Source organism: Mixophyes fleayi, chromosome 2, assembly GCF_038048845.1.
Source record: "Mixophyes fleayi isolate aMixFle1 chromosome 2, aMixFle1.hap1, whole genome shotgun sequence".
In the NCBI taxonomy this organism is placed as follows: Eukaryota; Metazoa; Chordata; class Amphibia; order Anura; family Limnodynastidae; genus Mixophyes; species Mixophyes fleayi.
The window spans coordinates 156,658,112-156,672,886 of record NC_134403.1 but is presented as its reverse complement, the minus strand read 5'-3'; the positions used below and the strand labels follow the sequence as shown (position 1 = coordinate 156,672,886).

General features: G+C 39.1%; 1 protein-coding gene across 1 annotated transcript in view; it reads left to right on the top strand.

Moving 5' to 3' along the window:
- TMEM47 (transmembrane protein 47) overlaps nt 1-14,775 on the top strand; it is a 109,085-nt gene that overhangs the window by 60,294 nt on the left and 34,016 nt on the right. The gene's annotated exons all lie outside the window — the stretch shown is intronic.

Sequence of the window (14,775 nt, the reverse complement as noted above, 5' to 3'; positions counted from 1 at the left end):
GTCTTATTTTCCTTGGTTGGATAATACATGTAGTAGAACAGGAAAAGTTCAAGTTGATGAGGGCTGATGAACAGATGCACAATAGGATGTGTTACAACTGACACTTTGACCTTTGAATTCCATGGGGGGAATTCAGTTGTCCATGATGTGCCGGGGAGTGCCTCTGGAATGGTTGCAAGGACATCTGAGAACCTCATAGTGCTGCGCAGGAAAATCTGCAATGTTGTGGTACCGTAGTACCCGTAAATGTGCGCAGTAGAATATTGCACTTATGTTTGGTGGTCTGTTGTGAACAGTTAAATTTAATACCCCCATGAATTTGCATCCCAGTATTGCAAAAGCATTTGGGTAGATGATTGGTTACAATGCATGAGCCAAATTGTGTGCAAGTTTCACAAAATAAAACAGGCAAATTCAATGCGCTGTCCAGTTGAATCATATTTCCATTTATTATGAAATTAGCAGATTGATGGTCTGAAAGATTAAGGAAATTTTCAGTATTTAGGAATGTTGTTTTTTGTAGTGTTAAAGCTATAGGCAAAATAATTTAACATAATAACTGTTCTTGCTACAAATTAAATGATAACCTCATATAACCCTAGCCTATTGATATGAAATTGCATTGTTATCTGCATATTGTGAAAATGTATATATCCTCTAAAAGCAGTTGTAACTAACAGCATTTCTCATTTTATATTCATATATTTTCTGCTTTTGTTGTTCCTCTTTCCACTTGAGACAGTGAAAGGATTTTTTAAGTGCAAGTCCTTGAAGCAACAATACCTATTTAAAAACAGCATTTTTTCTTACTCTTCATAAAGAATATTTCTTTCTAGTTGGTTCCTAGATATTTCATGCATTAACCACACAGATCCAGGCCCTGTTGTCTGGACAACTGCTTGACACTTAGCTGTGCTCTAAACCACAAGATAAAGGGTGGTCAAGTGGGGTGTATTTACTACAGGACTTCATAGTTTGTTTCACATCTGTAACAATTTTTGGTTAACAGAGTTTATTCAAAGTACTCTATGGAATAAGGCATTTATCTACAGAATGATGGTACTGTGATTTGCTCTAAAAATAAAGTACAAATTAGTTGACTAGGCGTTGAATGTGAAAAAATGGCATTCTAAAAATGCACAAGAAGTAGACAACTGTGGTGTGAGGGCTGAACTGATCACCTGTTGGGATTGGTCACTGGTAGGTTTATTAGGCTCTTAGGGGCATATTCAATTAGCTTTTTGATTCGCGGTAACGCGCGTTGCCGCGAAAAGTGCGCGTTCTTGCGGGTATTACGGTACCGCATTAACGCGGATTTTCGTTCGCAACCCTATGGGCTGCGAACGAAAATCCACGTTATTGCGGTACCGTGTATTACGTTTCGCGGCTGTTCCGGCGCGTTACCGCGAATCTAAAAGCTAATTGAATATGCCCCTTAGAGTCATTCACTCATTGCCTATAACAGCGTTCGCTTGCATAAATATCTGTGCTGTGTAGCATATTGTAGTCAGCCCTTTATTGACCTTGTTCTATTTGACCATTCTTCCTTACCTCCTGTCTTGACCTCCGATGTTACCGTTCATCCTGTTTGCCACCCATACCTACATCTGCTTGTTACCATTTATCCTGCCTGACACCTGTACTGACCTCTGTTTGTTACCATTTACCCTTGTCTGCTGGTTGCCCTAACTTTGGTTTGTGACTACGATTCTATTAGATGCCTTCCCCTTTTTTTTATCGCCAATTTATGTTATTTTTCCTCTCCCAGTAAGCCAAGTCATTTAACTTCATTTACGTTTTAAGGTTTAGTTTCCTATATATCTTTATTTCATAAGTCCATTTATAAAGCACACGAGACTGGGGGCAAATGATCACCAGTGAGCATATAACGCTCTATGGGATATAGAGGCTGCTATTGGTAAAAAAACCTAATGTGGTTTTGTTGTTTTTTTCTAAGATGCTGGTGGCAAACATTACATATGCTATGTAAAACACATACAACTAGTTTACTAGTTCACTAGCTCTGCTTCCTTTGCATCTTTTCTCATTTTAAAAAAGCTGTCAAGGGTTTTGGAGCTGTGTATATTTCTCCCCAGTAGCGCACGCAGGGGGGGTTTCTGGTTCTCCAGAAACCCCTCCCCTCCGCGAACCAACGGTACTGTACAGCAGCCGCGGCGCTGTCAAAGAACTGTCTGCGGCAGTGCTGTATTGTAGTATAATACAGCACTGCCGCGGCTGCTGTAGAATTCAAACGCGCCGAAATGGAGCTGCTGCGCATGCTCCCTCTCGCAATATATATATATTTTTTCCGGGGGGGGCGAAAACCCCCCCTTCTAAATCCTGCGTTCGCCCCTGCTCCCAGTATCATTTTAAAGGTTCTCTCAAAATAGGGTAAGCTGTACTTTCATTTTGTAGGTGACCAGACAATTTGAGATTGTTCTAGATATAAAATTATTATTATATTAATCTCAGTCTACAAAAGCCCTTTAAAGCTTTTCAGTAAAATTATGGCCTATCAAGGCCTGAAACAGAATCTGGAGCCTAATATAAGAACTGTGGCCAACTTGGCAAACTGAGGCTCTCAGTGACCACATATAATTTACAGAGCCCAGACACTGCCTACTGAGGCTTTCTAAGACCTTATGCTTCCACAAGCCAGGAAAAACTGAATGATCATTAAAAGAATAAAACAGGTCTCTCTCTTATATCCATTTCCTCCTCATACAGCATCTTTAAACTTCTTTAGGAGACTTACGCTGGATCACTTGTTGTTTTCAATTACATAGGAGAAAGATTAGTCTGCATTATACTTTTATATTGATGTTACATAATTTGGACATTTTCCTGCAAACAAGAAAGGTGCCAAGACTTACCAGCCACAAATATCTTGCTACATAAATATTTTCTTAACATCACCATCTGATTGATTTTCATTTCTATGCCTGAAACCATGAACATTGTATAACATTGTATAACTATCCATCCACAGGGGAGGGGGTGTGGTTAATTGGTAACCTATATGAAAGAACAGGGTTATTAGTCTGATAAATTTCTACTATATCACTACTCTGGACACTCAAAATGGGAAACCATAAAATCTGAAAAGAAGCTTAGAAAGACAAGAGTCATCTTGTGGAAAACAGATATGTGTCATTATTTCACACCACATACAGACTCAACATTTACTATTTCTTCTCAAACACCTACCTCAGTGTCACTACAAACAGAGGTATTACAACACCAGACATGCAAGAAACTTTGACTATGCAAGCCTGTGAATTTAAAGCAATCCAAAAGTGCTTGGATGACGCACAAAAAGGTACAATATAATAATTTATAGGTCAGGAAAATCCAAGAAGACATCCCACCTTTTTGGATTATGGACGTCACGGAGCAATTATTTAATGAAATACCAGATTAGCATCCAGACACTCAAATTGTGTTTGATAGAGCACATAGTGCTCTCTGTACCTGAGTTCTTCATTCAGACAGACCATGCAATGTCATTTCTAGACTGTACTAGAGCACTTGGGATTAGGTCCTGTCTGCTTTAACAAAATACTTGCTCTACATAATAATTGCTGGAGTTAAAGTAAAATAAGCCAATCTATATCCGTTTCATTCAATATCACTGATACAAGACAAGTATATCCGTTACTCCCCTAACATTGGTTTTTCTCATGAAAGTGCCTGCCAAAGCCATAAGAATGAATGTAGTCATCAGAGGCATATAATTGGGAGAAAGTATAAGCTAGCACTATTTGCAGATGACTTGTTAACTACAATAACAAATCTGTAATTGCTATCCTAAATTTCATGAATGAATTCAATAAATTTAGGGACTTACCTAACTTCAAGTTAAGTGTTAGGAACTCCCAAGCCAGTACAGTGAAACTCGGGGACTACTCTGACGGCCCGGTGTTCGCTGGAGCCCCTAGTGGTGGGGACAGACTTGGCTGCGGGCCGACCGAGGGTCGAGTAATGTATACTGACTTAAAGGAGTACCCAGGAGTGGAGTGATTGGCGGGCTGTAGTTAAGAGGTATCCTAGGTCAAAGGTCACAAGCACAGATGCAATATCCAGGGACAAGCGAAGGGTCAGACACACAGGCAAAGAAGCAAAATCCGGAATCCAAGCAAAAAGGTCAAGGTCAGAAAAGAAGGTTCACAGGTCCAGGAACAAGCAGGGGTCAAAACACGGGTAGTCAATCCAAGGTAGCAATAACCAAACAGATAGAACAAGCAGGCAGCAGGACTGAGGGCAGAACGCTATAACCGGCAATGAGGCTCAGTCCTCATTGCCTTAAATAGTACAGATGGCCAATCAGCACACAGTCCAGAACATGTCCTCAGCTGTAGAATAATAGCAGAGCCTGCAGCCAATCGTATCTGCAAAGTACCAGCAGAAACTACAGCTTTAAGCAGCCTAGATTAGCTGATTCCAACAGGTGTGCAGGGCTGGCCTCAACGTGTGCGCACGCGCCTGGCTGTTAAACAGCTGGCCGAGCGCGGAGTTTTAGAGATACTAAAGCGTCCCGGTTGTTGCCCAGGCAACCGGGACACAGAAACCGTAAGTGACGCCCCGGTTGCCGTAGCAACGGCCGGAACGTCACTAGCAGACCCTGGAGAGTCGCGGCGGTACCCGCGGCCGCTGCGAGTACTAACATTAAGTAGTCCGTCATTAGTCTTCAACATCAACACCACGGAATAAACTATTTGTGAGTCACAGCACAAATTCCTATTTGCATGGAATCCCTCAGTACCTCAAGCAATTCCTTTCCCTTCCTACACATGTACATTTGTGTTACTTTCAAATAAAACATTTTTAAATATGGTGGGCAAAGAATACAACTTATATAGGAAGCAGAAACATTTTTTAAGCATTATGTACTGTCTCTCAAGACTCAAAGCACTGTATTTTATCCATTTATCAAATTATCTTTGAAAGCTCATTTAGCTCTGCCTAAATAAAAAACTTAGGATAGAGATCTAGGTATAACATTGGAGGAGATACACTAGCTTTAATGTTTCAAGATGACAAATGCATGCTCTTCGAGCATATTGCTAATTGACACACCACATAAAATTCTTTATATGTGAAATAGATGTTCTTAAGTGCTCAATAAATTGTTCCCCAAACAATCCAGCTGCTTGTTGGAGATGTAATGTAGCTATGGACACAACTATACACATAGGGGGTATTCAATTGTTGCTTTTAACGCGCTAAAACAAAAAAAAAACGAGCGTTTGAAAAATATTACAGTTTATACGGTAATATGCGCGTAAATACCGTTAATACGCTAGTTTACTCGCTGAATTTCATCTCGCAGCTCAGGGAGCTGCGAGATGAAATTTAGCGAGTAATTACCGTATTAACGCTAATATTTTTAGAGCGCTCGTTTTTTTTTGTTTTAGCGCGTTAAAAGCAACAATCGAATACCCCCCATAAGGTAGGATATAACCGGATCTCCCTCTTTTGGCAGAAAGTATTTCAAATATAAAAATGATAGGATGTGAAGTACTGACTGACCCTGGTTTCTGGCTTCCTTTACATACTAAAATCCCAAAAAGTGTTTGGTATGCACAAGAATAACGAGGTTGTGTTGCAGTGAAAAATGTTATGGAGTTTATTGCAGAATCAGAGCAAACAGGAAAAGCATAAACACTGAAATAATACAGGAATGAATAATTGCCACAATGAAATACAGGCGTTAAACAGTCTGTTTCCCCAAAATAAGCAATATCTCCTGACATAATTCTGGAGCAAATATACAATCTGGACAAGGCAATTAATAAAATGTAGTTATACTGAAGTAGATTATACAGTCTTTAGGGAAGGGAAGATTATGAACAATGTCTCTTGAGGCAAGACTGGTGCAAATTAACACAGAGTCCAATAATCACTGCAAAGCCTCTCTAGAGAGCAACGGGTAGTTACCGCAGTCCATGCATGGGGATTCTGAGTTGGCCAGTAGACAGAAGCCAGGAGACAAACAGTAACAGACTTCAAATTTAAAAAGAGAAAGAAAAGAAAGCTTAAAAAGCAAATTTAATTTTTTTAGGGCCCAAAATATAGTGTAAATCATGTATGTATGATATTTTATAAAGGAAAATAAAACACATAGCACGTAGTAGCTGTTGCAGATTTATATAAATGTAGGCATAGACAAAGAACAAGTATGTGTTTAAGGGGCACTCAAAGGATAGTGAGGATATTATAAAATTAAAATTTTATTGGATATGCATTAAAATAATCTCACATGGTAAAACAATGATATGAGTAGTGAAATATTAAAAACCTGAGATGAACTAAATGACCAAAATGCACTATATCTGGTAAAACTAGCAGACGTGCTGCTAGAACGCGCTAACCCTCCTAGAATGATATGTAGATTATAAGAAAGTGCTGGATTTAGGATCAACTAAAGAACCTAACATTCATAATAAAATGAGAGGATTAATGAATTCTAAAGGTTGATTCATGTAGATACTAGGTAGGAAAGGTCAAATCTAATAGCAGCAGAACTGTATAATAGGTGATAGATAACACGGGCAGGCTGGGCCAATACCGGGTTAAGAGTATCGTAGTGTAAAACAGAATGCTCTATAATCTCCCTCTAGTGTTATGCAGCAGCAGGGCAGCTACTATAAATTAATGATATGTAACAGCTGACCAAAAGCGCTACAGCTATCTCTGCTGCCTATGTTAGCTCAAAATAATGGTCTTGTAGCTAAGGCACTAGATATTACCTAATAGATTGCCACGCTAAATTGAGCTCATCTGAACAGGCACAACTAACTGCTATAGAAAAAACTCCAAGTTAAGTTGAATTAAACCAGCACACTAATATAAGTTGATAATAATGACAGAGGAGAGTCAGCGCGTTACACTTATCCTTTGAGTGCCCCTTAAACACATACTTGTTCTTTGTCTATGCCTACATTCAGTTATATGTGTGGGTGCACCTTTTCCAGGGAGATGGACATGTTATTAAAAGTTTATTATTAAGTCCACCTTCTGGATAATACAGGATTGTCCTAGTGCGATATAAATGTTCTGCTACTAGATTTATATAAATGTAGCACAGGAATAAGGGCAATTTTCCCAAAATAATTCTGACTGCCAAAATTCTGATGTGGCCAATTTATGATAAATTGCATCTCAGCAGTGTCACAGGCAGCTAATTACTATTTTGTGCTGGGACTATATAAATAAATGTTGATGGTGATGAAGAATTTGCCATGACTATGGCTATAACTTAGATACCCTTACAGTAAAAAAACCCTTGAATATAGTTAAATATATTTGTTAGGCTACCTCTATGTGTCCTTTTTTCCCCAAAAAAAATCAAATCTCTCTTTATAATTTAATTCTTCAATTCCCATTACTAGGTTTCCTGCATCTTATTTTAGTATACTGTCAATTTAACAAAAGCCTAATGCAGTACATATCGGATATATCTCCTGCATTAAGCAAATTACCACAGAATACCGCAGCCCTCGTTACTCTCAATTGGGACTCCGGTATGGATCTATTACCAAGCTCCGAAAGGCTTTTCGGAACTTGTGCCCGATTGGTGATGTCACCTGGCGTTAGCCGTTCTATTCTTTAGTGGATCCCTCTATGGCTGCCTAGACGCTTCTCCCCTCCCTACTCTAACTAAGCTGACTCTGCATTAACCTAAGGAGTTTTAATTGCGAGATTGTCATCACAGGGACAACCTCTTATTGGATGTGCTGTCCTGGCATTGTTTTTTTAATAAATAGGCACAAAATTTCATCCCTTATCGCTGGGAGAAATAGGGAAAAGGGATGATAATTTCCATGGACATTTTGCAGTGGGTCATAAATACATCCCATAGACACAAAGGCAAAACTTAGTTAAATTGTTTTTTATTTCAGTTAAAATATTGCCATTATAATTCATCTAATAAAAGAGTTAGGTTGAAACCATCAGTCTATCGTTAAGTGGTTTTGTTCAGTAAATAAAGAGATGGGCAATTTGGAATTAAAGTGGAGGTCCTGGGCATTAATTTGTTTCCATTGTAACTATGGGAACATAATGAGCAGAGGCCATCACTTAAAACTGGACATAATTGTGGGTGTTGGTGGTGGTTTCCATGAATCTGATATCCATAGTTCCTGATTCTTTAAACTCTCATTGGATATGTTGTTGTTTTTTTTGTTACCAAAGCACATTCATTGCCATGTATCATCAAATGAGACTATATTATTATCAAAACATTGTGAGCATGTGTACAGACATTCATCTTACAACTCTGCCTTATCTGGTCACAAATCCAAAATCCTTCATCACAACATAGTTCACATAATATCCCCTGTGATTGTATTATTACCAGAATCATTCTTTTCCGTAGCAGTAGCATCACCCTGACAAGTCTTCTTAATCTAATTTTGTAGGTATGCCATTACAATAATGCTTTTTCATATAAAATGCATATAAATGGGCAACTTTTTGTGTGGTCAAAATACCAAAAACATAATGTGGAGCCAAGCTAAACCAGAATTATCTCCCTAAATGTGGTACTATATAAATAAATATTGATGATGAAGATGTTGATGATGATGTGTATCTCCTTTTTTAGTTTTAAAGGGGTTGTCCATGCTCAGATGTCCCGCATTACTAGTGATGACATTTCTACTACACATATCCTATCCCTCCCTATTTATTATACTATTGTTATAGTCATTAGATTTTATTTATAGAGTACTGTCGTACTCTACATAATGGAATAAACATTTAAGTGTATTAGAAATTTACATAAGCAAACATAAGTAGGTAGTTAGTGAGAAGTGGTGTAACTATATAGTAAGCATAGTGGGTATGGCAAAAAATTTAGAAAAGCAAGACCCCATTTCAAGATAAGTAAATCTCCTAAAATTTTCATGTGGGTTTCAAGCATTTCACACTACTTAATTCTTATCCAGACATGTTGTAAATAGAAGCTTAATTGGGTACTACATACATATATACAAAATACTGTAAATATAATAATGTAGTACCAAACAATCCATGACTGTGGGTTATTCACATACATACTGGAAATTATTTATATCTTATGACATAGGACCAAGTTACACAACATGGTAATGAAACATTGTGTGTTTTAACAAGTGAATTTCAAGGAATATTTTAGGAAGAAAATTGCAAAATGCCATTGTACTATGATGCATCAAGTTTCATGGTACTGTATATTGTAAAGATAGAGACATTATTTATTAGGCTCTGTCCTTTTTTTCAGGGAATGAAGTCATTCTGATGACAAATAGAACAATGTATTAAAACATTAAAATCATTGTCTTATTAAATAAATAAATGAAGCTCAAAATGTATTATTTTAACAGAATCAAAAGGATGGTCAAGAAATGGCAGTGGTCTGAGGATTTCACTTTTACAGACACATATAATTCCTATCATAAACTACATTCCCATCATCATCGACAAATTATCGCCTTAATCATATACACAGATGGAGTTTAAAAATTGTAATGTAGTATGCATTTGTGTATGTATCTGGTGGGCAAATATGAGAAAAAAATCCCTTTTTAGATACTTGCCAACTTTCCCTGAATGTCCGGGAGACTCCCGCATTTTGCGAGACTCTCACAGACTCCCAGGAGAGTGTAGCAATCTCCCGGATTAGGTCCAAAACGCTGCAATTCACCGGGAATTGCGGCGTTTGGCCCTGCCCCCTGCATTAAAATGACGCGTTTGCGTCATCACATCACGGGAGCGAAAATTACGCAAATTTTGGAGCCCCGCCCCCCCACGACCACTATCCCAGGCTGGTTCCCGGAATCCAACTTTCAAAAGTTGGTAAGTATGCCTTTTTATATTACACCCATGGTGATTAAAGCATATCTGTCATGCAGATTTGGAAAATCAAAGATATTTATAGCATTAATTTTTACAAAACACATTATAGAATAACATCAATTCCTGTCCCAGTCGAATTTAGAATCTAATTCCTTAGCAGAGGCACACAGACACATACTAGAGCCTGTCACAAACAGCAGCCACTGGAGCCTACATGACATGTGTATGACAAAGGGTAAATAACAGCAAACCCACCTGGTCTCTCTAGCAATGATTACACTCCCTTTTCACATGTTCACTATTATTTCCAAAATGTTGCCACCACCATGGTTTGTTTTAAGAGCAGAACTCTTATAAGAAACCTTTGGTTTCTCCTTGACCTATCTCAAGCTACAATCAAAACTTAAATAAATCAGGTTTATCATTAGCCAAATAAGTCCACGTGTTTCAGTTATGTAGCATTATAAATGACCCTACATAATTAAAACATTAAGAATACAGATACAGTTATTAAATAGAATTTCATATGGCAGAATAACCACAATGTTTAAGGTATATGAATAACAATTATATTAAGAAAATCAGTTTCTGAAAATAAAAGGGAGGAAATTCAGAAACAGAAAAATTTACTCAATTTCTTATCTCTGTTGTGAGAAAACAGAGAAATATGGATCATAACCCCAATCAGAATTGGTCTCTAGATAAAATGAACAAAGATGCTTTCCCCTGATGGTGGTTTTAAAAGTACAGCTTACCCCCTCAGCCCCTCTCTCTCAGGTCACTCAGAAAGGCAGTGAATATTCTAATAGAGAGGAACTGCACACCTAGATGTGAAACATAGTCTATTAAGAACTAGCCAGAAAATCCTCTGCTGCCATAAGATTTCCCTTTGGGAATCATAATAATACATGCAATCAACAAAGTATGATGTTTCTTACATGTAGTCTTGAAACATCACTATAAAATATTGACTATATCGGACAAATACTTCTTTATTATATAATTTGACATATTGGGCTAGATTTACTAAACTGTGGGTTTGAAGTGGAGATGTTGCCTATAGCAACCAATCAGCTTCTAGCTGTCATTTTGTAGAATGTACTAAGTAAATGATAACTAGAATCTGATTGGTTGCTATAGGCAACATCTCCACTTTTTCAAACCTGCAGTTTAGTAAACATAAATATACACCATTAAGTTTAGTTGCTTCTCCTGAATGTGAGTATGCACAGGGATGTGCAAACAGGAATGATATAAGAAAGTGCTTTGATGTGAACATTTCTTATTTGAAAATACAGATGTGACCATATGCTCTGTATTCAGTATGGACCGTCATAAATTTCTGTATGACATGTGATTTGATCACTGTGCTGCGGAGACACTCAATCCACTATTTATAATCCCTTGCCCACAGTAAAATACAGAAGTTTATATTTTGTATTTCAAACCCTGAAGTTGGCAGCACGGTGCCTTAGTGGTTAGCACTTCTGCCTCACAGCACTGGGGTCATGAGTTCAATTCCCGACCATGACCTTGTATGTTCTCCTCGTGTTGGGTTTCGGTTTCCTCACACACTCCAAAAACATACTAGTAGGTTAATTGGCTGCTACTAAATCGACCTTAGACTCTCTTGGAGTGTGTGTATGTGTATGTTAGGGAATTTAGACTGTAAGCTCCAATGGGACAGGGACTGATGTGAGTGAATTCTCTCTCTACAGCGCTGAGGAATTAGTTTCACTATATAAACAGCTGCTGATGGTGTCACAACTGTGACAGAGCAAATTTAGTGAGAATCCAATTAACTTATTATTAAGTATACTTTTCAGACTATGGGAGAAAACTATGGCATCTCAATACCCATGGAAAGAATGAACATACAAACTCCATGCAGATAGCTTAGAACCAAACCCAAACCCCAGCTGTTGCTACTCATGTAAACCATGGTGTCAGCATTGTGCAATTGTGTGTAGGTGACAATTTAATACAGAGTTGTTTCTAGTTTGACAGTGCCAATAATATGATTGTTCGAGGGGTGCTTTTAAAGGGGTGAAGAGACCTGACACTAAATTATATCAGAAATGAAACCCTGGGGAACAATAGTAAATAGGGGTCTATGTGTCTTATTTTACGAAGAGCTGCCTTGATTTTTATCATAGCAAGATTTTGAGATAAAGAGTAATAATGGAATATATAAAATGAACAGCCCATGTCTAGTGTTGGTTAGGATCCAGAGGGACAACTCTCCAATTGCAGTGGGAACAGTGAAATAGAATAGCCCATAGGCTGGGGCTTTGCTGTTACTCCTGAGGATGTCTTCATGTCTTTTGGGGTTGGGTAAATGTATACAGGTTTTAAAATCAATGATACCTATCACTGTTACATACACTTCAAAAGAAGAAAACAGTCAACTACTTGTTCCACTTTAATAATATTAAAATATAAATATCACAAACGGCAGAAATGCAAACTCTCCAGACAATGAGAAATAAAATATACATTTACAGGTAAAAAGGTGTGCCAGATACTTTTCCCCCTTTGCAAAACAGTGTGGATTGGAAGTAGAGCTCTGCCCCTACAATCTATTTTGTATGCAGCGGCTAGATTGATTTTCCTTACTAACCGTTTTTCATCTGCTGAGCCACTCTGTCAGTCTCTACATTGGCTGCCTGTATTTCAACGAATCCAATATAAAATTCTTCTACTAACATACAAGGCCATCAACAAAATTGCACCGACATACATTTCCTCACTGGTCTCGAAATATCTCCCCACTCGACACCTCCGTTCTGCACAAGATCTACGTCTCTCCTCCACTCTCATCACATCCTCCCATTCTCGGTTACAGGATTTTTTCCGGGCTGCACCCACGTTGTGGAATTCCCTCCCTCGCACAGTAAGACTTTCCTCTAGTCTTCAAACCGTCAAGCGTTCACTGAAAACCCACCTCTTCAGACAAGGTTATGATATTCCTCAGCCATCATCTTAATTTCCCTAGATTACCCTATTACCATCCTCTACACAGCTAACGCAAGACAACAACCCTCTGACCAACACTGCAACACACACACTCCACTCAATACTTTTACCTTTGCGTTCTAGCTGGTCAATTGTGCAATATGATGTAGCACATGCCCTTGTGTTTTTAACTCCCATTGTCCTATAGATTACAAGCAGGGTTCTCTTACCTCTCTGTCTGTATGTATTACCCAGTATTGTTTTATCAATGTTTGTTCCCAATTGTAAAGAGTTACGGAATTTGCTGGCGCTATATAAATAAATGTTGATGATGATGATGATGGCTTGTAAGCTATAAACACAGTATGACAAACTGTGTCATGTGATTGCAGGAAATCAAATGAGGATTTGTCAAACAAGGAGTTGGCATCATGTAGATCCAGAGCTGGATTTACACCTCATGGGGCCCTAGGCAAGATATCGGTTTGGGCCCCCCCTTCACACAGACAGTGGCCCCTCACACACACATAATACACGCACGCAGTGGCCCCTCACACACACATAATACACGCACACAGTGGCCCCTCACACACACATAATACACACAAACAGTGGCCCCTCACACACACATAATACACACAGACAATGGCCCCTCACACACACAATACACCCAGACAGTGGCCCCTCACACACATAATACACACAGACAATGGCTCCTCACACACACAGACAGTGGCCCCTCACACACATAATACACACAGACAGTGGCCCATCACAGAGCCGTAACGACGGCGGTGCGGGCGGTGCGACCGCCCAGGGCGCGAGCCCAAGGGTGGCGCAGCCGCCCGTTACCTGCCTATGTGCCCAGAAGAAACCACGCTCTAATCCAAGCAACAATTCATTCAGGGCATCAGAAGCAGTTCAGTGGAACGCATGTGCGTTCCACCGAAAGCAGGAAGTTCGGCATTTGGAACGCATTTGCGTTCCAAATGCCGAACTTCCTGTTTTCGGTGGAACGCACATGCGTTCCACTGCTTCTGATGCCCTGAATGAATTGTAACCTCCCGGATACACAACTTACTGACAATTCCCAGATACACAACTTACCAAAGTGTCCCCTGTATATCCTGCACGGTAAGGTTGTGACTTTTGTAGATCTTTGTTACAGATCAGTGATAGGAAACGGAGGGTAGTGGAGGGGGCTGTATGTGCCTGGGATCTCCCCTCCAGACAGGATTTAGTGAGAATAATATGAAGTTGCACTGACTTTCTTATAGAGAATTTATCTCTAATGCTTGCTACTGATAGTAAATGTAGAATTTAGCAGATTATATACATCCAATATGATTCAGATTGTTTTGGTGAAAGGGAAAGTTGATTTCCACCTCTATAAAAATCATGTATTCTCCCCTATAAAATATCCTGTTTTTGCTTCTGTCAGTGCCTTTATGATTAAGATCTCTCATGAGACAATGTCCCTTTGATTTTCCGGCTGTCTTCTAATATCAATAATTTGGTTTGTACTTTAATATAGAACCAGTGCCATATATCTATATAGATATAAATATATATACAAGCATTTAGTTTTCATGCATTTGCAAATATGTGTAACAGAATTTTTTCAGTAAAGTGCTAACCACACCCCCACATTAGGCTGGCCACACCCACTCGGTAAATGTCACGCCCACTTAGATGGGGGCGCCGGTGCCCTGTCTCGCCCAGGGCACTAAAATGTCTAGTTACGGCACTGGCCCATCACACACATAATACACACAGACAGTGGCCCCTCACACACATAATACACACAGACAGTGGCCCCTCACACACACAATATACACAGACAGTGGCCCCTCACACACACATAATACACACAGACAGTGGCCCCTCACACACATAATACACACAGACAATAGCTCCTCACACACACATAATACACACAGACAGTGGCCCCCTCACACACATAATACACACAGACAGTGGACC